This window comes from Serinus canaria, chromosome 10, assembly GCF_022539315.1.
Source record: "Serinus canaria isolate serCan28SL12 chromosome 10, serCan2020, whole genome shotgun sequence".
Lineage (NCBI taxonomy): Eukaryota > Metazoa > Chordata > Aves > Passeriformes > Fringillidae > Serinus > Serinus canaria.
This window is the reverse complement of record NC_066324.1, coordinates 19,589,854-19,611,182: the sequence shown is the minus strand read 5'-3', so window position 1 is coordinate 19,611,182 and position 21,329 is coordinate 19,589,854. Positions and strand designations below refer to the sequence as shown.

The 21,329-nt window shown below is 44.4% G+C and overlaps 1 protein-coding gene and 2 long non-coding RNA genes across 59 annotated transcripts in view; 2 read left to right on the top strand and 1 right to left on the bottom strand.

Moving 5' to 3' along the window:
* Window positions 1-21,329, bottom strand: part of LOC108963308 (uncharacterized) — a 63,523-nt gene that overhangs the window by 8,893 nt on the left and 33,301 nt on the right. Inside the window, exons 4-5 of one of the 4 annotated variants that reach the window (XR_007778528.1) lie at window positions 10,805-11,399; window positions 7,205-7,609 (exon numbers count right to left, since the gene is read on the bottom strand). The exons of 1 other annotated variant lie outside the window; for it this stretch is intronic. This is a non-coding gene — a long non-coding RNA (uncharacterized LOC108963308). Of the gene's footprint in view, window positions 1-437; window positions 695-7,204; window positions 7,610-9,647; window positions 11,400-21,329 lie in introns of those variants that run through there. 2 more of the 4 variants (XR_001992004.3, XR_007778526.1) reach the window with 2 other exon arrangements.
* On the top strand, window positions 7,588-9,559 carry LOC127060014 (uncharacterized). Of its 50 annotated transcripts, XR_007778514.1 has the most exons (6): window positions 8,713-8,922; window positions 8,967-8,990; window positions 9,038-9,085; window positions 9,158-9,181; window positions 9,276-9,323; window positions 9,368-9,382. It is a non-coding gene; the product is annotated as an uncharacterized LOC127060014 (long non-coding RNA). The 50 variants fall into 50 exon arrangements; XR_007778507.1 differs by lacking the exon at window positions 9,158-9,181 and having other exon boundaries at window positions 8,712-8,922; window positions 9,062-9,133; window positions 9,182-9,323; XR_007778483.1 differs by lacking the exons at window positions 8,967-8,990; window positions 9,158-9,181; window positions 9,276-9,323; window positions 9,368-9,382 and adding exons at window positions 9,182-9,275; window positions 9,416-9,432 and having other exon boundaries at window positions 8,294-8,944; window positions 8,991-9,085.
* Window positions 11,580-21,329, top strand: part of PEAK1 (pseudopodium enriched atypical kinase 1) — a 60,852-nt gene continuing 51,102 nt past the window's right edge. For all 5 annotated transcript variants that reach the window (XM_050978705.1, XM_030228223.2, XM_050978704.1 and 2 more), the window contains exon 1: window positions 11,580-11,779. The gene's annotated coding sequence lies outside the window, so the exon portion shown is untranslated. The remainder of the gene's footprint in view (window positions 11,780-21,329) is intronic.

The window sequence follows — 21,329 nt, the reverse complement described above, 5'->3', positions numbered from 1 at the left end:
AAGTGAGTGATAAAGATCCCAGTTGGCTTTTAATACTGGAAAAGTTGAGTTCCAGGTGTTACTCCTACAACATTAAAAGTGTACAATGGCCAGTAATTCTTTTTCAGCCTCCTTTACCAGCACCCACTGTCCAGTTCTTTGCAATCTGTTTCACTGCCTTTATTTCTATTCTTTCAGTATATTCATACAATTAGAATACAGAGGCTCATTAGTGTCTGCCTCTAGCACTGGTGCCCCTTTTGAGATGAGCTGGGAGGTTACAAACTGTGGTGAAAGGCTCATTTGAAGGGGAAACAGAGCACACTGAAATTATTTCAGCTCTGTAAAGCATGAAGGCACAGAAAAATAAGCTGATTGCTACTACAAATCTTGCAGTTTGTTCCCTATTTCATATCTTTTAATAATGCTTGAACAATTCTGCTCACTAACGTGTAGAATCACAGTGAAACTTCTTTTATTTCCTGTGTTTTTTTCCCTAAATAAGTTTTCTCTCCCTTCAAACACGCCTCTTTGTTCTCACTGCTCTAGAATTCTTTCATCCTCTTCTCAGAAGCTTCTGAATATGACACACAGCCTCACTTGAAAAGAATGCAGAAGAGGAATGCAGGGTGGGGAGCTGGAGGTATGGAGCAGCATCCACTCAGCACAAATACACACAACAGGACACTTCCACTGCAAGGCAGGCTGAGGGGGCCTGTAAAAGAAATCACAGATCATTATGGCATAGGAAAAATAAATAGAGGTGATAAAGGAACCAAGTTTCTTATCTGTTTTCTTTTTTGTTTTCTGACAAGAACCTGGCAGCTCAAAACAAATGCACAAAGCTGAGAAGCTGTGGAATGTCCTTCCACAGGATGTTGTGGATATGGGACTGTAAATGGGTTCAAAAGGTAATTGGATGAATTTCTGAAGGAAAATTCCATGCAAGAATATGAAGTACAGAGACCCCAGTTCTTTCAAAGGAGTCTCTGAGCTGCTGGTGGAGGTGGCAGTGAGTTTGGGGAAGGTGGTGCTGTTGGTGCCTTGGGACACACTGGATTCCACTGCTGGCATCCTGTATCCACTGCTGTCCTCTCTGGGGCTCTCCTTGTGGTATTTGTGATCCTTCTGATCTTCTTCTCAACATCTCTGATATTTGGCAGCTTTGCTAAATCTGCAGTTTAGTACCTCTGTTTCAAATGGCAGCAGCTGAATTGTGTCCTCCCTTCTAGGCCCTAATTTATCCTGCACAGATGGAGCACTCCTGCTTTTCCATGGCAGTCGATTCCTCTGCCCTTAAATTTGTGTTTAGGAGCAAAATGCTTGAAAAAGTAACTTGCTGCTTCAACCTTTCCAATTTGGAAATTTTATTCTGAGGTAACATATAAAATCATTTTCTAGAGGAGCATTTAAAAGATTTCTCTGTAGCTTTGGTAACTGTTTTATTGAAGTATAACACTCACTGAGGTCACCTCACCCTGGGCAGTTGCTTTAGTACACTGAACCACGTTCCTTTGGCCCTGTGGTCTGCACCAACCTGGCAAATGGTTCCTGTTCACCAGCAGTTCTTCCTTGTGATCCAAGATCCCCCCCCTTACTGTTGGTACCTGTTTCTCCATTCTGTGTATTCCCAGTGAACTGTTTGTCAGCTGTGGATGTTCTCAAGTGTCACCATTTGCATTACTCTTCTGATAGTCCTTCATTACCCTCTTTTGATTTTTGCCTTTCTCTTTAACTGCAGGATTCAAACAACCACTTTTCTCTGGCAAGTGAGTTTAGAATTAAAGCTTCTCAGAGTCTCCCTTTCCATAGCAATACTTATCAATGCAAGTGCATAACTCTTATATTGATCTTGATACTAAATTTCAGTATCTTTTTATCCCTTTTTTAAGCAAATGCTGTTGGAGAAGTGAGGCTGCAGCAGGCTCTCATGTGTCTCATGACAAGCCAGAACGGGAGCAATACTTGCAGTGTATTGTCCTCTGTCCTTGCCTGTTTCCGATTGCTCAGCACCAATTGTTTCCAGCTGCAGCTGTTCCATACAGCTGCCAAAACCACTAATGCCCAACCTGTCTCTAGCAAGAGAGAGTTTAAAGAAATAATCTTGCTTTTCTTCAGTGTTTGAAAGATGGCATTGCTTTGGGTTATGATGTGGTTTGCCTGGTGCATTCAGTCTTGGGCCGTGGTGCAGTGGGTGCGTGGTTGGTGGTGAGCAGGGCAGTGTGGGTGCAGCTGTGTATGCAGCTCAGGCAAGAGCATTTCACATAACTGGGGAAAAAGTCTGGAGCCACTGAACACTTGCTGCATTTGGTGCTATTTAAATGCATACTCTGTATCTTAATACTTCAGAAATATTAAGTGTTACTTGAAGTTCCCTATTAAAACTGTAGTTGTTTTCCACCAGTATTTTTAAACTGCAGTCAGAACAAGGGAAAATGCCTTAAGCACTTGAGGGAGAGAAACAGCCCAGGAAGGAATCACAGAGCCTGTTTCCCATGCCCTCAGGCCTTTGCAGGGAGCACTGCTGTCACCCCAATGCTGTTTGCCTTAAGGAGGCTTTGCAGCAAGTAGAGCTGGTTCTGTTCAGTTTGTCAGTGTTCACCCAGGTTTTATATTCAGTGCACTATGCCTTCTGACCTGTCTTCAAACTCTGCTTCTTCTGCTGACTGACCCTACGGTCCTGGCCCTTTCCCTGAGCTGCTGTTTGATTTCTGACATTCTCTCTCACCTTCACCACTTGTTGCCTTTTTTTGCCTTCTGGCTCTTTCAGCCAATTGAGTTCACTTTTTGATCTATTTTCTTCCTCTAGATTTACATAGTATATGAGTGCCTTTCTCAATGCAAGGTCAAATGGTACTTCACTGAGAAGTCAAAATGTGTGGATTGGCTCTTGTCACAAGCTTAATTTAACCATCATTTATGTTCCTGGAAGTATTCCATTCTTGATCCATTTCATTTATCTTAATACCTGCTTTTAAGCAAAACTTTGACAAATGATAGCAATATGGGGAAGATATTTTAGCATAGTCTTATGAAAATCATTTTCCTAATATTTGAATTCTAGTCCAGACCAGACTTAAAATAATAGCATTACAAAATGTCAAACCTGGTAAAGCTATTAAAAAAGAACAGGAACTTTGACTAATGGCCCATGTATATGGCTTAACATTTAAGTAAAGATTGCATTTCTGACTTGAGCGATGAGAAGAATTCAGCTAAAGCATTTCTCTCCAGCTTCCTGCTCCTGTGAGTGTTCTTAGTCTGGCTGTAGCTGTGGGAAGAGCTGGGTGCCACACATCTCTGGAATGTTCCAGCTCTGGGTGAGATGCTGTTCCCACTCTGCCTGCAGCCACAAGCCCTCTGTGCTGGGCCCGCTGGCTCTGGGCTCCAGAGGGGGGTTTGTGCTCAAGCTGAGCTGCTTGCCTGGCCTGAACACTTGTGTTTTGGGAGGGCTGGTGTTGGACAAGCCAGGGACAGGGCAGGATTGTTCTGACAGAGCCATGGAGGCGGTGCTCCTAACTGAGAGTACAGAACTAGGGATCAAGAGATGGATCCTCTGCCTGAGCCCAGGAAAGAAGGAGCTGTGGGTGCATTCCCAGGACAGAGGTGCAGCCCATGGCAGTGGGTCCCCCGAGCTCCAGGGGCTGCAGAGGCTGCACTAACCAACCCCCTGCCCTTTGGCAGCTGCTGTGCCAGGAAGGGGGTGTGCTATTTGTGTTGAGTTTGTCCTGGGGCTCCTGTGGCAGCTGTGCAGAGTTTTGCAGTCCTTCTGATGCTGGGGACTCTGGATCTGCCCCTGTCCATGGCATGAAGCTTTCAGCAGGATTTGCCCCTGTCCATGGCATGAAGCTTTCAGCAGGATTTGCCCTTGTCCATGGCATGAAGCTTTCAGCAGGATTTGCCCCTGTCAATGGCATGAAGCTTTCAGCAGGATGCGATCCTTCATGGCCTTCAGCGATTTGCCCTTGTCCATGGCATGAAGCTTTCAGCAGGATTTGCCCCTGTCCATGGCATGAAGCTTTCAGCAGGATTTGCCCAGATTTGCCCTTGTCCATGGCATGAAGCTTTCAGCAGGATTTGCCCCGATTTGCCCTTGTCCATGGCATGAAGCTTTCAGCAGGATTTGCCCAGATTTGCCCTTGTCCATGGCATGAAGTTTTCAGCAGGATTTGCCCAGATTTGCCCTTGTCCATGGCATGAAGCTTTCAGCAGGATTTGCCCAGATTTGCCCTTGTCCATGGCATGAAGCTTTCAGCAGGCTCTCAGCAGCCTCTGCTCTCAGGAACTTCATTCTGTAGGAGCAGATCCCATGAGGAGAATGCCATGTACACGTTCAATCTGCCGCTCTCTCCTGTAACCCCAATTCAATAAGATTTTCTGATAACCTCTGTGGTACATCCAGGAGTGGTTTTTCCTGTGGGAGGGAATATTTGAGGCTGGCAGCCACAGTTTTAATGTTAGAATTGTTTGAATGTGGGCCTGCACTTGGAGCAGAAAATCCACTGCCATTTCACAGCTTTATTTGCTGAATGGGAACCAGGGAATCGACATCACATATTCAAGAGCAAGAAAAATGGCACTAACAGCAGGGTGTAAATTTTTTTTATAGTCCCAAGCCTTCCTTTGTTTGCAATTTTAGCTTAATATATTCATGATACCTTGAAACGGGGGTATGCCATGAGATGGGGGTTTGAAATTGCTTTTGTGGTTGTTTCTGGCTTATATAAATGTATATATTCTCTAAAGATCAAAAGTGACTGGGAAAGAGGATTTGGAAGGGATTATTCATCAAAATGGTATTTTTTTGGAATACATTTTGGCGGGGGGAAGAGAAATTTCAAGCTTGGTGTCTCAAATTTTGGTTTTGTTCAGCTTTCTTGCTTTCACAAGATGTCTCATTTTAACCAAAACTTCTAATAAGCCACTGAGTGAAGTATATGCTAACAAAAGTAATGTTAAGTGTTTCAATAAAAATCTCTCCTATTAGTTGATCACAGAAGCACAAACTCTGTGGTTATTCCATTAATTCCCTGAGAGATTCCAGGATGCTTTTTCAAGAGCAAATCTACTTTTCTTATACTATTCATTGAAATATTTGGATTTCATTAAATATTTTCACGTCTGCATATAAAATTTCTAAAGTTAGATTATGATAATGCTGTTTCCAGTGTTTCTGAAAATATTTTTAAAGTCTGCCTTGCATGATCTGTCAACTCAAATTATTACATTTGCATCTTTTTTTCTAAAGCCTGTGCAATTAAAAGCACCTAAATTGTTTGTGTTTTATGATAAAGTTCAAGGAAGAAGATAAGCCAATTTGTTCATGGCAGTTTTGAAATCCTGCTTAATAGTTTTATTTAAACCCAGAAATGTTCTAGTAGGATTGAAAGGAAAGTGTGGGAAGAAAATGGCAAATCCCAGTGTAGAAGCTGTAGAAGTCTTGTCAGAGTGCTTGGGAAACTTTCCATGGTCTTGTTTAGTTCAACAAGGAATTAGAAATGTGCTTAGGGAAGATGTGGGCTGGAGGTTGTATAAAACAGAATCAGAGAGGTCAGGGGGAGATGACAGCAGGGCTGGGATGTGATGGAGAGTTAAAGGCAGCTCTTGTGCAAACGTGGAGAAAGTTATTTCCAGCATTGCTGGCACTCTGGGAGACTTGAAATAGTTCAGTTCATGTCACAGATTGCTGACATTTACACGTGTACAAGCAGTACTTGGTGGCAGGTGAATATTGTCTGTAGTTATTTGTTACCTTTTAAACAGCAGCAACATAAGAAAAATGTTTGTATTAATCTAAAAGTGAAAGTAGGAGTGGTGTTCCTCGAGTATTTTGTGTTCATACTTGAGGTGAATTTGCTTTAGTAAGAATGTTTTATTAGAAGATTTGGAGAAATCTGGAAGAGAATTCTCTGTGAATCCCCAAAAGTGAAGGCTGTGCTATTCTTCTGCAGAAACAATTTGGAGAAGAAAAATATCCAAGCCAATGAAAGGCCCAGGATTTGTGCCATTTCTCAGCTGTGCCCTGCCCTGTGCTGCAGCAGGAGCTGTCCCATCAGGATGGACAGCTTGGTGACAGCAGGGATATCTGTGCACAGAAAGGAACAGGGATCTTTAGGAGGGTGACAGAGAAACATGGAAGCTTCAGCAGCACCGTGCACCAGCTAATGAAAGGGATTGCAAAGCATGTTGTATTCAAAAACTTGTAATACTTGTATCATGTTTAAAGAAAATGATTCAAACCCTGCTACTTCACTTCACCAACATTCCTCCTTCCCTTTGCACTCCCCTTATCTTTTGCCAAGAGCTGCTGTAAGGAAATACTTCTCTGCATTTCTCTTGTTCTCTCAGTAATAATGGTGAGCCTGAAACCCTTTCTGCAGTGGCAACTTGCAGTACTTCAGTAAATTGTGACTTTTGTCAGATAAATAGAGTTGGTAAAATTTTTCTTGATCTCCAAAACCCTCATTTATCTTCCCATTAAAATATATATATATATATATATATATATATTCCAGCTTCCATTCTTCCCCTTCAATCTGTAAAGAACAGCATATGATGTGGTTTCTGTGTTGATTTTCAAGATGATTTTTAGCCTGTCAAAGACCTTCTGTCTCAACAACTTTGAAACAAAGATTTTTTGAATAGATGAGAAAGTGCAGCTGCCAGATGAACCGACACAAGAAACTGGAAGGGGAGGATCTTGCAGATGGTTCTAATAAAACTGGGCAAACAGCAAACGGGGGCGGGGGAGAGTGGGTTGAAATGCAAATTGCAATTCCAGTGCAAGTTTTGGGGTTAGTTTGTGAAAGAAAGTTGCATAAACAGCCATTTGAGGCTTTGGCACTGGGTGCAGTTTATTGTTGCTTTCCGTTTTTCCTGTTGCCACGGTGCTGCCAGCTTTTCCTTCTCCCTGTGTCCATGCTGCTACCTGAGCTGGGGTGGCTGTGCCAAGAGCCCTCCTCTGGAAAGCCCCATTCAGCTATTCATAGGGCTTTTAGGAACTTGAAATACCAATAACAGTCTAGGTTTTCAAGAGCTACTGAGAGAAGAAATGGTGCTTGCTGGAGCACAGAGCAGTAAAAATGGAGCAGAGGCTTGTGTTGCTTCATTGTTCCTGCCTGCCATCCCAGAGCCAAAACTGCATTTTGGCCAAGCCTTGATAAACCCTGTGTTTGGAGTTTGTACTCCATGATTCATTCATAAGGATGGAGGGTGACTAGTTGTAATCTCTGTCTTTTCTGCTAATTTTCTTCTCTTATTCAATGGTATTGGGTCTGTAATATTAGGCCAACAATTAATGAATAAAATTACAGTAGGAGAGATGCAGATGAGGGCCTGGATAGCCTCTGGTGGTCTCAAATTCAATCACTACTTCTTGACATGATAATTTGGGGTTCTTTGGTGGTTCTTCGGGCCAGAAAATCTTACTGACACCTCATTTCCAAAGCCAAAACAATTAAGTCTTTCTTTTTTTTTTTTTTCTTCCTCTTGTTAATCTTTCCCTTCTTCAATGAAAGGAAGAGTGTTTGAGAGCACACAGGCTTTCAGCTCACACAGCAGCCCTTGGGGATGTGTCTTCATCTTGCTGTGTCAAAAGCTTTTCAAATCAGTAGTTCGGGAGCAGCAAATCCTTCAAACACATGAGTAACAGATACTTGTTTTATTTAAGAGTCCTTAAGCATGAGCAAGTCATTAAGTACTTCCTTTCTCCCCATGAATCAGTTCTATTTTAAACAGTCATCATGCATTTAATATTTTTTTAAAGTATCAGAAGTTCTGATTTTGAAACTTTTCTGGAGTCTCTTGTGTACCTCTGTGAACTTGTATTAAAAACAAATCTGTCAAGGGCTGCACATTCCCTGTACTGATGCATTCCCTTTCCCTATCTCCTCCAAGAGTGGATGTGTTCTGTGTGCAGCATTTCTTTGCCCAAGGAGACAATTGGGAAGTGAAGAAGTTATTGCTCTGAAAGCAGAGCACATCTCTCCATTACCTGGGCAATGGCTATGTAATGCCACCTCAAAATGCCACCACCTGAGTGGCCTCAGGAGCTCAGCAGCACCCCCCAGCAATGTCCCCCTGGGGGCTGGGAGTTCCTGGGGGCAGAGTTTGCTGTGCCAGGGGGTCCCTGCAGCCTCCTGGGCAAAGCTGCCCTGTTCATGGTGTGTGTGGGATTCCACTGAGGGGGTCCCATGGTTTAATGGAATGTTTTGCTCGTGGATATTGACCCTGTGATGTTGTCATGCTTCTCTGATTCAGTCCATTTGGAAGGAATCTGTTTCCCCTCTCTTTACTGTATCATGCAAAAAGGATAACAAACATAAATATTTATAGTTAGGTATTTTTGCAGGGGTTTGTGTCCAAGATACAACATGCTGAGACATTAAACAGCACAAGTGTTGCCAGAATCCTACCAGCCTGGCAAATCTGACAGCCAGCTGAAGGCCAGGATGAGCTTTTATGATAAAATCAGGCTGTGTACTGAATGCTAAACCATCATCAGTTGTTACAGATCAGGAAGAATTCACTTGCAATCATCATGAATAGGAAAAACCTTGCCCAAATGAAGCTTTGTTTCCTTGTGGATTTGCTTCCATTTTTGCCTCCTTACACAGTCAGCAATCATAATTCAGATAGAGAGGTTTGAAACAGCCTTCCTGTTCCTGATCTTCTGAGGAGGTGCCCCTGTACCCCTGGCTGTCACTCAGCCTGACAGGCCAGGAGCTGCTCCAGCCCTGGCAGCCACTTGGGATGTCTGCAGGAATGGTCTGTGAGGTGTGTGCAGGAATGGTCTGTGAGGTGTGTGCAGGAATGGTCTGTGAGGTGTGTGCAGGAATGGTCTGTGAGGTGTGTGCAGGAATGGTCTGTGAGGTGTGTGCAGGAATGGTCTGTGAGGTGTGTGCAGGAATGGTCTGTCAGGTGTGTGCAGGAATGGTCTGTGAGGTGTGCAGGAATGGTCTGTGAGGTGTGCAGGAATGGTGTGTGAGGTGTGTGCAGGAATGGTCTGTGAGGTGTGTGCAGGAGTGGTCTGTGAGTGTGTGCAGGAATGGTGTGTGAGGTGTGTGCAGGAATGGTGTGTGAGGTGTGTGCAGGAATGGTCTGTGAGGTGTGTGCAGGAATGGTCTGTGAGGTGTGTGCTGGAATGGTCTGTCAGGTGTGTGCAGGAATGGTCTGTGAGGTGTGTGCTGGAATGGTCTGTGAGGTGTGTGCTGGAATGGTCTGTCAGGTGTGTGCTGGAGTGGTCTGTGAGATGTGCAGGAGTGGTCTGTGAGGTGTGTGCAGGAATGGTCTGTGAGGTGTGTGCAAGAATGGTCTGTGAGGTGTGTGCTGGAATGGTCTGTGAGGTGTGTGCTGGAATGGTCTGTGGGTGTGCGGAGTGGTCTGTGAGGTGTATGCAGGAATGGTCTGTGAGGTGTGTGCTGGAATGGTCTGTGAGGTGTGTGCTGGAATGGTCTGTGAGGTGTGTGCTGGAATGGTCTGTGATTCATTTGTTGAGCATTCCTGTCCTTTGTGCTGCAAGGACAGCAGAGGGGACCGAGTCACATGGCAGCTCTTTACACGGGGCTTCTCCTGCCCCAGCCTCCAGGGAAAGCCAAGGGAGATGGAGAGGGACTCATCTGGAGCATCATTCACTCCACCCATGTGAATTGCCTCTTTGGAGCAGCAGCTAAAAGGATTGCACATCATCTTTATTAATTAACTTCAAATGCTTTAAATGAATCTGTAGTACTGGGCACTGGAACAGAAGTGAATATGGAGTGGCTTGAGTCATTTCTTTTTGAGTGGTACATTGTGGTTTTCAAGTCCCTGTGCTGCTTGTGAGTACAATGTCAGCTGTGTCTGTCATCTCTCTGCCATCTGTTGCCTTAGCTGCCATTTAATGTGCACTGTGCTGATGTTGGAGATAAAATGTTTTCTGTGGCTCATATAAAACACCTCAGTGATCCTCACAAGCCACAGGAACCCCAGATTTATATCCAGCTGTGGCAGTGAGTCTCTGCCATCTCCAGCTGTGCCAGAGCTGTTGGGAGTGCGGCTCCACAAGTGAAGGCAAAGGGCAAGGAGAGCCCTTTGTACTGCTGGGCAAAGACTGCAGAATTTTAGGACAGAAGTATAAACACCTGCATGCAGCTGACATTTAAAAATGCAGGTAACTGTTGATATTTTATTATATAGCCACAGCTCTGGCGATGTTTCCTGGTTTGGAACTCCCTATAGAGACGTGCCCAGAGGTGCCCACAATTTGGGAACAGGTTCTGCAGGCTGGTGGGCACTAAAGGAGGAGAAATCCATCCCCCCTCCTCCTTCAGCCAGCTCCTTGAACTGCAGCATCCTCCCTGAATCCACAGAATTCCCAGTCTCTTGTTCTTCTAGCCAACAAAAAACATTTGGAAGGGGTTAAAATTTTACACAAACATCATCTCCTTACACTGAGCCTTCAAATAATCTTTCATTGTGGGCATTCCATGCCACAAAGTGTTGGCTGATTTCTCTTTCCTTCAGGGCTCTTTTCTCTATTTCAAAGAACTTCATAATATGCAAAGAACAAGTTTGCTGCTGTGTGAGGTTCTCAGAACTATGAAGGATTGTGGTGTTCCCTTAACATTCCTTCTGGAGGCTTTGCAGGGCTCAGTTCTCATTCCTGTTCTTCTCCTCCATCCTATTTCTGGCTAATCCCATCTGCAAAAGCAAATTGGTTGGCAACACCCAGGTTAGGAGAAGATTCAACCTTCTCCATACAGAGTGAGCTTTTTCCTCATCTCTAATATCTCTATTTAGACAATGAGCCACAAGTTGGAGTCTGATTTAGTGGCTATTACCTTACCTGCTTTCAATTCGAGGGTGTTCACCCTTCTCATTAAATCCATTGTCAAGCACATAAAATGTGTGTTTTCTCTTTGGATAATTCTTATTCATTTCACTTGTTGCTGCTCATCTGCAGAGCTATTTCAGAATCTTCCTTTCAAGTGTCCTAAAAAGTCCTTTTGTGGTGATAATCGTTGTCAAGGTGCTCTGGTTGTGCTGCTCAGCCTGTGCCCTCACCAGGCTGTGTTTGCTTTGCACACAAGTTTAAGTGCTTTGCTCTTTGTTATTTGTGGCTTCCAGTTACACAAATTATTTGTGTTTGCTTTCTTTCTGCCAACTTTGTCACCCACAAACGTGTTCACACTTGAAGTCACAAGAAGCAGAATACCAGAGGAGGGGAAAACCCCACAAACAGAACCCCAGGAGAACTGGACAGTGCTGTTTCCTTGAATAACACCCAAGAGCTCTGCTCCTTTTCCCAGGAGCAGTCCTTCATTCTTCCAGCAGGCTCTGGAGGCTGTTCCTCAGCCTGTGCCTCCAGTCTGCCTTCCTTGCAGAGCTGCAGCTTGGCTCTTGGGCAGATGAAGTTCAATGAAGGCTGCAGCAGTGTGCTCCTGGAGAATGGGAAAGATATGGGAACGTTGAGGACAAAAGTCTGGGGTGCCAGCTATGCAGCCAGAATGCTGAAAAGAATGCAAATGTATTTTCTGGAAAAAAAAAATGCTCTCACAGCATTTAAGAGATCAGGAGGTCACTCAAGGAAAATTTACAATAAATCAGATTGGAAATTTGTTGGAAATAATCTTCTTGTCTGTCTTTCACAGAAAATGTTGCTGCCCTGACCAGCAGTCATGAAGAGAAGGGGGTGAAGCGAATTTGTCTGGACAAGTGGGAAGTTTGAAATTTTCAGCAGGATTTATTAGCAGTGACTGCAGGAGGTTTTGCCAAGCCAGCCATTGACATGAGAATGGATTCAGTGCCTCAGACTTAAGTGGTAACTCATTTTTCTGCCATCTTCTGATTTCCAATACAGTACAGCAGGATAATTTATATTTCAGATTATATTGTTTTACTACTACCAGAGTTTAAATAGAGAATTTTACAAGAGCCAAACATGTGATTTTGTGAGCTTCATTTGTTAGCAGAAAGTTGAAATTTTAGTATCTGGTGCTTTATTCAGTAGTTGAAATTTCTTGCTGTGGTTTCATCCCCTGTCTTCATCTTTGAAAAAAAAAAAGATTTTTATCCATTACTGACTGTCTTCCTATCCAATGCCCAGCAAAATGCAGTTTGGAACAGGGTGCAGAAGTAGCTTTGTCCCTGCTTTTTGTTATATTTTAAGTACTTTGTGTGACTCCTGAAACCTGTGGAAAGACACACTAATTTGGCACACTAAGAAGTCTGCTTTTTTTCTGCTGACATTGAATATTTCCACAAAAATCTCTTTCCATTTTCTTCTTTTCTTTGCTCTTCTTATTTGCTTCTCTTTTTCTCTGCCATTCATAGCTGGGTGTTAAATATCTGAATACTTCTATGCCTGTCTTCCTGAGGTCACTTTACTAGTCAGGAATACAAAACTGTGCTACTTTTTAAAGTTAAATTGGGAGCAGAAAGACCCCCCCAGCTCTGTCTTGCTGTCCCATTTTGGGCTCTGTGCTTTTGTAACAATGTAGAACTAACCACTAAAACCAGAAGCCTTTAAAAGGGTAGAGGGGAATTACCACATCTTTAATACCACACTAAGATGATGTTTCCATGTCTTTTGAGGCAAGAGAGTGAAAGGAGGTGTTTGTGCTCTCCTCAAAGCCTCACTAAACCCCTGCTCAGTAGAATCTGCCTTAGTTTGAAAACTGTGATGTAACTGCAAATATCAAAAATAATATCTCACTACATTCCTTTCATTTGTCATGGATAAAACAAAGGAAATCTGTTATGTGCTGTGGTTTTGTTTGAAATGCTTATCTCTTATTCTACCCGTTTTTTAAGAGGGAGTGTGAACAGATCTGACAATAGCTCTATGTGACTGATGGTACAAAAATTGGACCAGCATTTCTGAGCCTCACAGATAAACCTGTTCTTATTTACCAGTCCAGGTGAGGTATTCACTCCACCCCTGTATCATGGTCTGTGGTAGAGCTTCATTGGGAGAACAGTCAGTGCCCCAGAAGGATTCTGTGAGGTTAAGGGTGGGATTTCAGAAAATGCTCAGCATTCATGTAGCAATTCTGTCTGAAATCCACACTGTGCTCCTGTGTCTGTTGTGAGAGCTCTGTCAGAGCAGCACTTAGCCTCCCAACCAAGAGCTCAGAGCTCAGCCAGTGCACCAGGTGCTCAGGAGGCTGCCAGGTTCCTCCCTCACTGAGTTCCCCTCTTGAGGAGTTGTCTGGTTTGTTGCCAGAGTTGTTTCTATACTGTGTCAGTGTCTTCTGCTGCATTGGCAGGAAGGGAGGGCTGGCAGATTCAATCTGTCTGCAGTGGTGACAAATGAAGCTCAAAAAGAACTTAAAAGAAAAATGTTTTTCTTCTTTCAAGCTTTCAGATTTACTGTGCTCTCCTTGGTGCCTTTTCTCTGTTCCCTGTAGTCCTGCAGTCCTTTCTCTTTGAAGGTGTGCACAGATCCTCAGATCTGATTCACTCACGTGTCTAATGAGAACAAGAAAAAGACAGTTCCAGCTCTCATGTCTGTTTTGCATAAGTTTTGGAGCTCGAGCACCTCAGTGGGATGTTTGGTTTCTGCAGGGCACTTTAGAGCCAGAAATATGAGCAGTACCAGTTACAAAGCAGTCCTAGCCACAAACTGTTGCCCATTCTTACCAAGGCAAATGCACCACCTTGGCTTGTCTGTTTGCAGGCAGTCAGGAGGGGATTCAAACATTTTCTAACCTCTTTCATCGTTAGAGGAAACATTCCTAGGAAGCTGGAGGGTGATGTTTTGTCTGTTCCCTTCTACATCCCTGCCTGGCACAGCAACTTCTTCAGGCATTCAGCCTTTGACAAAACAGCACTAACTGTAAATCTGCTGGGGACAAGGACTTCAGCTGAGCAAATAGGTTCCCATAATTGTTTCTGCATTCAAATTACTATTTATTTAGCTGATAAAAGTGACAGTCAGAGGCCCAGAAACAGGGAGAACAATGCTATGGATAGATTCCTCTGCTGGCACAGGAAGATGTTCATCAGCTGAACACCAAGAGGTTTTTGCAGTTGAGAGAAGAGCTGGGTGGGATGAGGCCTGGGAAGAGCCAGGGATTGCTGCTCTGGGTAGATAGATCTCCTTCCTGCTGGAGATGCTCTGGAGTGGCCTAGGTGGGAACTGATGGAGTGCACAAATTCTTTCTGTGTCTGAGAACAGCTGGAGGATGTTGCCTGGGAGGTGCTCTTGGCTCAGGGATTTTAAATGGGAGGGTTTTCTCTCAGCTTGAGAACACATTTTTTCCACTTGACTCACTGACTGAAATGTGAATGAGTGATAAAATTTCTAAAAGTAATGTTGAATTGGTTGGAAAAATAAAAACTGCATTTATCATCAGGAAGGAAGGACAAAGTAAGGGGAAAGATTCAATGAAGAGGAAGTCACCACCTTCCCAGGAACAATGGGAGGCTGTGGGCAGCTCACACACCTCAGCCTGCCTGGCCCTGCAGGCACAGAGGGTTCTGAGGCCCCTGTCAGGCTCCTGTCCCACACACAGGACCCACACACATTCTGTGGGATGCCTTCCATTGAGAAGGCTGCACAGGAACGTGTTTGCAGAGGTTCCCTCACTGTACAGAGCTCGAGCCTGTGTGTGCATGAAAGGAGACTGCCCACTGACTCCTGCAGAAGCCATTCCTTTCCAGGAACAACACCAGCCTTTGTTGCTTCTCTTTGGCTTGGCACAAAGAGCAAGGAAGGAGCAGAAAATGCTGGCACTGAAGAGGAGCCTCTTGTGATCTGTGTGAGCTGCACATAAAGCCAGGTATCTGCAGGGACAGGCAGGGGCTACTGCCTTAGATGGATTTTGAGGATAATAGCCATAATAACATTCTTTTAATGATCTTACATTTCTATAGTGCATTTCCTGTGTGCATTCCTGAGCAGTTTTCCAGACTCCAAGTGCTGTATCATTTCTGTGTGCAGTTTGGAGAAGCTCTGGGCACAGAGGACTGTGCTGGGTGTGCTCCCCTGCAGAACAGGGCAGCTACTTCCCTCTCAGGGTAAAACAGGGAACAGATAGGGGAGCATTTGAACTGCAATTGCACATGCACAAAAGAAAGATGCAAAACTGAGGATATTGACCTCAAAAGAAGCTGAAGATCTGAAGGCAGGATCTGTCTGAGTTGGGGGTTAAGGACAAATGACGTGTTTTCTTCCCAAGACCTGGCTTGTTCATTTGTCAAGTTCAACCAGGCTTTTCCAGCTGAGGTTTTAATGGCTGAAGGCTGATTCCAAATGGAAACATTGACAGACTAAGCAACAATAACTTAATAATCTTTTTTCCATGTCCCTATATGCACTTCTTTCCAGAGGGCAGTTCAGATTTTTCATGCTTGCAGTAGTCGCTGTTCTCACTTAGATTTATCTCTGAAATGTGCCCATCACAGGTGTGTTAAAAATTCTCTCCTTGTCAGTTTAGCTGATAGAAGGCAGCTGAGGCTGTGTTTGCTTGAATTCATGCTGGAAATTTCAAATAAACAGGAGAAAATGGAAAAATTAACTTGTAATTTTGTGGGGCTCCTGGTCTTCATTTTGGCCGTGCCCCTGTAAGTTCCATCCAAGCAGATCCCCAGATCTGCTGCTGGGGATCTTGTAGCTCCTTTTCTGATGGGATGGCAGATGGCTTATTGCAGGAGGAGGGAGTTTTCAGTGGCTGGGAGGTGAGAGGCCTTGCTTATGGTGAGGTCTCCTCTTTTCATTTGCTCAATATTTGTAACAAATTCACTTTCCCTGAATTTCCATCATGTGAAACTTGTGTATTTTACTCTGTCATTTCTTTTATCAGCTGCTCAGTTGGTGATAATTGCATTGTATTTTTCATACTGGCTCCTTTCATTTTTCTCTAGTCTGCTATTATGTGATGTGGCCTTGGCAAGAAACACATTCCCATTCTTCCAAACAAAAAAAAAAATCCCAAACCAAAAAAAGAAACCTGCATACAGTTCAGATCCTGCTAATTAAGAAAACTATGAACTTATAGGTGAAAAAGATAATTAACACATTTGAACCTGCTGCAAGCAATAATCATTTCCATGGAATGCAGGTAGTGCCACTGTGCCAAGGTTCTGGGCAGTGCTGGATTCCCTTGGGTACTACAGCACCCACCTCCCCTACAGGGAGTTGCTGCAGCAGCACTACTTATGTCCCCTTTAACACAAAATAATTGGAGTTTTGGAGGCTTCTCAGATTCCAAAGGTTTCTTCACTTTATCCAGAATGCAGCTTTTCCTCTCAAACATCCATTTCCCTGGAGCTGGACTAGATGACCTCCAGCCACCCCTTCACCCCTAATGGTCCTGTGATTCCTTAACCCTCCCCAGGATAAGTCTGAAAATGCACTCAGAACCAGCTGCTGATGGTGTACAGTCTTCTTCCTTGGCTTTTCCAAAGAGGAGTTCTTTCAGCCCAATTATCTCTATCTTAAATATGAACATTAGCATATCTATATTTTAAGCAGAAATACTTCACAGGCAAATAGGCTTTTAAGAGACTTCAAAATATTTCCCAAAATATCTGCCTTGCTTTCTTTTTCAGCCTTGTCTTATGTATCATTCTTTATATGAGTTAACCTACTTTTTTTGCTAAGCTTTTATTTTTGTTCTGTTGCTTGCCATTTCTGGTGCTATAAATTCTGTGTATTCTCTTGGGGAAAACTGCAGGTTACACTTTAACTTGCACTGTGGTGGCAGTGCTTTGTGATTTACATTACAGTGGCATTCCAAAGATATTTCACAAAATTCAGACTTTTCCTGCTGAAGGAGCATGGTTGGCCATGTGCAAACATAACTGGGATTGTTTATTTTTCCATTACTAGATAAGAAGGTGCGAGGACAAATAAAATACAAAATGAAAAGAACCCCTATTCCGGATTCTTTAGATTCCTGCCTCCCCACCCAGATGTTTGGAGAGCACTGCAGGCTGCTGAGATGCATGCTGCTTATCTGCTGCATAGCCCTACCCAAGCTCTAACAATTTCTGATTAGTTCTGCTCCTCTTTGACTGTGGCTTTGCTGTGCTGCATTGCTGTTACTATGAACACCTTTGCCAGGTTAAAATACTTCAGATTTTTCACAGTGATCTCTTGAATTAGTAACTAGGAATAAAAGCACCTCTTGAAAAGCAGTAGTGACACCTTGTTTTCTCCCATCAGTGCAGCTGTAAACCAGTCAGAGGGATTGAATCTGTCCAGAAATCCCTGCCTCCAGGGAAAGCACTGCTGAAAGTGGAACTGAGACAGACAACTTTCTCTTGTTGGGACTGACTTCCTCTTTCAGTTATTTTGCTGACAGCACAGTTCAGGTACCTCACAAGCTGAACATTTATTGTTCCATGCAGGAGGAGAAGTGCATCAGCAGTTCTGACTTACAGACATTTCAGACTTCTTGAGCACTGTCTCTGCTGTCCCCTCCTGTAATGGTTTCAGGTATATGCACAGTCAAATCAGGATATTTGGTTTTCAGCATACAGCTGTTTGCTTGCAACATCCATATAAAGCAGTAGCTGAGGAGGATCCACACACCCACCAATTCAAAGATGCCAGACTCTGAGAAATAAACAGGTATTACTCCAGTAATGCCCACTGGAGCAGTCTGGGGTGTATTTTATTACATCACTGTTGTGATTTCAGTGTATTTAAGTTTAAGGCTTTAAGGGAGTGAATTTACAGGTATTAAATGGATCAAAATTTATGAGTTTGCCTTGTTAATGTAAAAGACATTTCTTCTGCAGCTAAAGAAAGATGACACCAAGCTCATTGAAGGAAAACAGTCCTTGCCTGACTATGACTCTGTGTTACCGATTTTCAAGAGTTTAGCTGATAATATCCATTAAGCTTGATGCTGGTGATGGATACAAAAATTAACCTTGAATATCTGGTAGTGACATACGTGAGTCTTGCATCAGTCAGTATTCAGTTAATTATCTAAGTATCAGTGCAAAGAGAGCAGGCTCCAGCTGGCTGTAATTAGGGCTGGATTGTTCCATGCCTTCAAGACAATTTTTACATTCATGGGATCTGCAGCTTTCTGTTGTCCTCATTTCCTGCAACATAAAAGCACTTGTGTGTCAAAGAATGAAAGGGGGCAGAGAGTGAGAGAGGCTGTGCAGATAAATCTCATTACCATCCCTGACAGTCTGCCTGAGAAATAGGCATTGCAAGATCTAAACAATTTTTTTAAAAAATAAAGATGGAAAACAACCCTCAGGAGCCACAGACAGAAAGTGTTATTTCACTTGCCTGGAACACAAGGTGGATCTTTAGAAAGTACAGTGGGTTTTATATAAAAGCTGAAATCTGCTCTGTAAATTTTGGTCCTAATGAGAGAGCACCAGGCTGTGCAGGAAGAAAGTGGATGGCAGATCAGGAGTGTGGGACAGACAGGGTGAGGTGCCCTGGGGTGCAGCACTGCCAGTGCCAGAGGTGCCAGCCCCTAGGTGGATGCAGGCTCTGGGGTTTGCCCTTGTGCTGCTGAGCTCCCAGCTCTGCAGTGCTGGCACTGGCTCCCAGGGATATCCTGGCTTGGGGAGACACTCCTCAGCTCCCTTCAGCTCATCATGACCTGTGCAGCCTCCATCTCAGCTCATGAACAACACTGGCAAGTTTTCACGTTATTCCTCTGTTGGGGAAGAAACAGCCTTTTGTGTAGTTTGCATGTAAAACTGCATGTTGGTATTTCAGTGGGATCCAGTGGGGAAGGTTTGTGCCAGCAACGGGGGAGGGGAAAGTGCAGTCAGTGTGAGCCCAAGGACTTCAGGACAGGATCTCTTCAGGCCATGATGCTGCACAAAACCTGCTCAAACCTCCCCTGGCACTTCTGGGGAGCAGAGGGAGGCAGAGGCCCTACAGCCTCCCTCTGTGTGTCGGTGCTCAGTGCTGATGTCCTTCACTCCCTGACCTGACAGAAATCCACCCTCAGGTGGAGCTGCTGCAGTTTGTAAGCTGGGGCTGTTCACAGGTGTCATGGAGGTGAGCATGGCCATCTCATTTTAGCTTATAAATCTTATAAGCATAGGGGCCTAAAGAAGTTAACAAAACCAGTAGTTGATAGGGAAAGGTGTACAAGTTAAATTCCTTACTTTGATGCAGATTAAATACTGTCACAAGCAGGAATAGTTGCATGTGTGTTTCTGTTCAGGTTGGCTCTATGCAGGCATGCCCAGCAGTGCTGTGCAGGTACCTGAGCTGCATTTAGCAAATGCTTCTGCCACGTGGTCACAGAGCTGCAATAGTGAGCTGTGTCTGAGCCATCATCCTGCAGTGCCCTGGCACTAGCTGAACACAGACAATCTGTGTGTCACAGCACTTCAGTGGGGCAAGGCTGAAGTGTGCAACACACACCCAAGAAAATAATTTTATTTTGTGTGCTGAAAAAAACTTCGTAATTTTTCTTTTGTGGACTTGATTATTAAGAGAGAATTAATGTTTTGCTATCTGGACAAGAATGCTTTGCTTACTGACCTGCTTCTGTGAAAGTTTCTATTCTCTGAGTATAGAATTTAGAATCACAGATTCTGTTAATTGACTGAAACAAAGTCTCTCAATCCTCAGTATCTTGCTAATTTCCTTGGAATGTTCCTGTGACAGCTGTGCAAAAGCAGCTGGACAGATAAGAAAGTGATACCAGTGTGTAAGTACAGCCCTGCCTCAGCTCAGCCACAGAGCAGAGCCCCTTAGCCATGGTTTGATGTCAGTGATTCAGCCTGGGGATGAGCTGGGAGCAAGGGCACTTGTGATCTGCTCTCCCCCATTACAGAATCAGAGAGTTGTTAAGGTTGAAAAAACCCTTATGATCATTGTGTCCAGCCACTGACCTGTGTCCCCAAATCCACACCCACATGGCTTTTTAATCCCCCAGGCATGGGGACTCCACCAGTGCCCTGGGCAGCCTCTGCCAGGCTGGACAGCCCTTTCAGGGAAGACCTTTTTCCCTAATTTCCAACCTAAAGCTGCCCTGCACTCTGTCTCCTCCTTGTTGTGAGGGGCCCCCCAGGATGTCAGGTGTGGCCTCATTAGTGCCCAGCACAGGGGGAGCTCACTGCCCTCCTCCTGCTGCCACAGCACTGCTGGTGCAGACCTGGGGCCAGCAGCCTTGGGCACACCTGGGCTCGTGTTCAGCTGTGCCCAGGTCCTTCCTGCTGGGGAGCTTTCCAGTCCCTCTGCCCCAGCCTGTAGCACTGCAGGGAGCTGTGAGCCAGGGACAGGACCCAGCTTTTCACCCTGCTGAACCTCATACCCATGGATCTGGCCTGTCCTGGTCCCTCTGCAGAGCCCTCCAGCAGATGAACATTCCCACCCCACTCAGAGCTGTCTGCCCCCTGGCTGAGGGTGCCCTCGATCCCCTCAGGCCAGCCCTTCTCCTTCCCTTTAGCCTGGGTTAGCACTTGCTGGCCAAAGGAAAGGGAGGCACAGGGGAAGTGCCTGAAGTCCTTTCCTCCCCAGAGAAGCTCCCTTTCCTCAGTGATTTCCAGCTGGGGACTTTGCTGCAGGGCCCTGCAGGCACCAGTGCTGGCAGCACAGCTGGGCAGTGCTCCAGGGTTAAACAAATAAGTAGTGGGGCTGTGACAGGTTTGACAGGACACACAGCCACAGGCTCCATTTTGCATGTCTGCATTTCAGTGGCTTCCAGAAAATCTAAAGATATTTTTTCCAGGAAATTAAGAGAATTTGGTTATGATGGCAAAATGGTAAAGGTACAACTTACAGCAAAATCCAGGAGCTCTCCAGAAGCTCCTCCACTCTGTTTTGTGGTTCATCCCAGAGACCCTGCCCTCCCAATTGCCTTAGCTCATACAGAAGTTTAAGCCTGTGATAGTCTATGCTGCAACTTCAGCATAAGGGATAATGGTTCCTAATTGTTGAGTAGCACATTGAGTGCAGTGAGTGCTGACCTCTCTCTGCAGCACTGTGCCTCAGAAGGAATGGCTTTCTTGTTGAAACCCAATTGGAGTAGCTGTAATGCTTCATGCATCATTTTAATGGCACTCTCAAAAAGCCTGGTATCTCGGTATGTCATTATCTCAGACTCTGCAGTTGTTGTTTCTTATTTAAATGTCCTATCTCACTTGAGATTTAATGTAATTAGAACCAGCCTGTGGAAAAATCTTTTCCTATTATGTCTTAGCTATTGTTCCAGTCAAGATGGTAAAGCAAATCAAACAGGATATAATGAAAATGATAAAACCATTTGCAAGAGGCAGTTTTCCTGAGGGAAGCAAAAGGCAGCACCACTTTTCATTTTGCTTTGTAATTCTAAACATGGCATGGGCCTAGAGTGACTCCACAGAGACTTGTCCAATACACCTGAGAGCACAGACAGGTACAGCTGGCAGGAATCTGCCTTGGCTGATCCAGC